We start from the raw sequence: 3,549 nt of genomic DNA on the forward strand, positions 1-3,549 counted from the left end.
TTTGTGGAATCACGGGTCAGGTGCTGTTCTTCTTTTTTTTTTTTTTTAATTTTTGATTTATTTATTTGAGAGAGAGAGTGAGAGAGATCATGAGAGGGGAGAAGGTCAGAGGGAGAAGCAGACTCCCAGCTGAGCAGAGAGCTGGATGCGGGACTCAATCCCAGGACTCTGGGATCATGACCTGAGCCAAAGGCAGTCGCTTAACCAACTGAGCCACCCAGTCACCCCAGGTGCTGTTCTTAACAGCAGAATAAAATGTCAGGCAGAATATATATGTTCCTATCATCATGACTGGTGGATGAATTACTTGATTGTGTTCCAAATGTATCACTATTTCAAAAAATCACAATATGGCCAGATCACTGTTACTTTGCAGTCCTCAGTATCATCGAAGTGATACTTTGATTTTCATGTTATTACTGGTCCCATGATGTAGTACAAATAGGTTTAGCTCACAACAATGCCATCCAAAATGTTCCATCAAAAAATATCATCAGGTAGAGCAATTGGTGTTGATGACAACCTTACAGATTATACAAATATGATAATTCACATAGCAATATTACAGTTTAACTGCATGTGAAAGATTCACATTCCACCGATTTCAAAGATACATCAATTTTACACCTGTAGAAAACCTAAAGGGGCTGTGTGTGCTATGTTGATCACTGAGGCGTATCACCCGTGCCCACCACTGGGAAGATATTAACATGTATCATACTCAGTAGACTAGTCATACACGTCAATGTCATGGATACTTGACCTGAAACTCAGTGTGCCTTTCATTCCAGTCATGGAACAGTGGACATGCTTTTCTCCCTCAGGCAGCTACAAGAGTGCAGAGAACAATGCTCTGATTTGTATGTTGTATTTATGGCCTTAACCAAGATCTCTTTACAACTGTGTTGGTATGTGGGAAATCCTACAAGACAGGGTTGCCCACATCATTTTAAAAGCACAATACCACCCATTTTTTTTTTTTTTTGGTAATAAGATAAAAATGGACTTACATTCTTGCTGGTTTTTTTAAGTAATGTTTTTTGTGAGGATTATATTGCTCATATTGACTATACATAAGAGTAGGTTTCATTTCTAATACTTGCATAACAAAAGGGCTAGGAGTAATTAATCTGGATATTTTATGTGACAGTGATTGTGTGCATGTAGTTTATAATTGGAATGATTGTTCAGGGTTAACAAGGCTGTACTTCACTGTCAAATAAGCTTACTTCATTTGAAATGCAGCCCATACACTGCATTTACCATTAATTCAATGACTGTTTGGGGGGAACTTAATAAATAGATTGCCAAATAAAATCATAGTTACCTTGTTATCTTAGTATTTTGTGTCTCAGAACAATATCCTGAGAACTGATGTGTTGGTAAAAGCAAATATTAAATATTAGGGGAGAAGGTATTTGTATTATTTCTTGACTATGCAAATCAGATGTGGGGTTTGTTCCCATTATTCATTCATTCGCTCACTCCAACAAATTTTTTTTAGCCTTTCTTATGTATTTGTGCTACTAGATAATTACAAAGATAATTAAGACAGTCTTTACCCTTAAAGATCTTACAATGTGGCAATTTTTATAAAGCCCTCATAACCATAAAACTGTACAATAAGAAAGTACAGTGTAAAGACACATTTTGGATACACTGAGAGCACTGAAGTCATGCCCCAAACCAGCCTGCAGAGTTGCTGAGGAAACACTAAGCCAAGTGAACAGTTAGGGAAAATTTACTAGAGGGGACAACATAAGGGCTGAGGATTTAAGGAGAAGTCTAACTTCACCACTCCAAAAAGATAAAGGATAGTTTCTTTCAGAATAAACAACACATCCAGCATATGAAACAATAAGTCTCCAGCATTCAGCAGAGGGTCCTAATTCAGAGTAAATCCCACTACTTATTATCTACATCAGTGAACCATTCTGTTTTGCTTGTAGTCATGGGGGAAAAAATGATAAGGAACTGAACTAGGACAATGATGGAGGCAAAGGAGGACCAGTTCAGACATAGACAAGCAAAACTGAAACTGGTAGAATTTGGTGCTTGGAGGGGAAGATGTGGAAAGAGTTAAGGATCACTCTAAGATCTCTGAATTAGATGAATTGTTGGACAGGAGTACCTTTAAAATAGAAACTAAACAGGGACGATTTCAAAGGGAATGATGACTAAGTGCATTTTGGATATAATGAAGTTGGGTTATTTTTAAGTGTGTATGTCCAGCAGGTGGATGGATAGATAAGTGTGTTGTTCTCATACACACTGACTCCGAAGCAGAGACCATTAGCATATATGTACTATATTTAGAACATAAGCACAGAAAAACTCAGGGAAGTATTTTACAGTGAGAAGGACTGAGAACTACTAAAGAAGGGGAGACTGTCGAGTGCTGTAAAAGCAGCGTGTAATTTTAATCAGATGCACTGGATTTAACCATCAACTCATCCCTGATGCTTCAAGCTGACAACTGGGGTAGGACAAAGAACTACTATTCATTAAACAATGACAAAGAGAATGGAAGAGAAGGTAAATGGCTAAATGGCTTCATATTGTGTAGCCCTTCCACAGATCATCCAAGAAAACAAAAACAAACTAGGAACCTAAGGGCCGAGTGCAGAAGTGCTCTGGGCACGTGGCATTGGTGGAGGAGTGCCCATTGTGAAGTCAGCAGAGATTCACTGGGCTTGCAAATACAAATGGTTATAATTCCCCAAAGAATTTTCTAAGACCGGCTCTGTGAAACAAAAGTGTGCTATGGATGTCCGATTAAATGAAACAAAGATTCCCTATAGGCAACCTTAAGGGCATGTAACATTTGCTCTCAGTCATAAGAATTGATAGTGAAAATGCATTCTACGTGGAGTGGGACAGGTCATAACACACCATTCGGCTATTTGAAAAACATCAAATACATAAATCGGTGTCCAAAAAGAACTGTGCAAAACAGGCACTATATGGACAAGAAATCCGTGGGTAGCTCTGTGACTCTGGCACTAATTCATCCACTAATAGGGCAATACATTCATAATGTATTAAAAAATGACACTTAACATTATTTAGAGGCAGCATTTCAGGGGCTTTAGATCAGATAGTTTGATGATGTAAGCATCTGTCCTGTTTGCCAGCAAAATGACCCCATGTTCTTTAAGAAATACAGTTTAATAAAATTTCAGAGTTAGTGTCTTTATCAACTAGCTTTTTGAAGTATTTATTTGCAACAAATCATATACATATTCCCAAATCTGCCTATGTATAGCAGGTTAATTTTAAAATTTCATATGAAGGGGGCGCCTGGGTGGCTCAGTTGGTTGGGCCTCTGCGTTCGGCTCAGATCGTGATCTCAGGGTCCTGGGATCAAGGCTCACATCGCATCGCATGGCATCGCATGGCATCAGGCTCTTTGCTCAGCAGGGAGCCTGCTTCCCCCTCTCTGCCTGCCTCTCTGCCTACTTGTGCTCTCTCTCTCTGGGTCAAATAAATAAATAAAATATATTTTTTTAAAGATTTTATTTATTTATTTGACAGAGAGAGATCACAAGT

The sequence above is a fragment of the Mustela nigripes genome, chromosome 10 (genome assembly GCF_022355385.1).
Source record: "Mustela nigripes isolate SB6536 chromosome 10, MUSNIG.SB6536, whole genome shotgun sequence".
Taxonomy (NCBI): Eukaryota; Metazoa; Chordata; class Mammalia; order Carnivora; family Mustelidae; genus Mustela; species Mustela nigripes.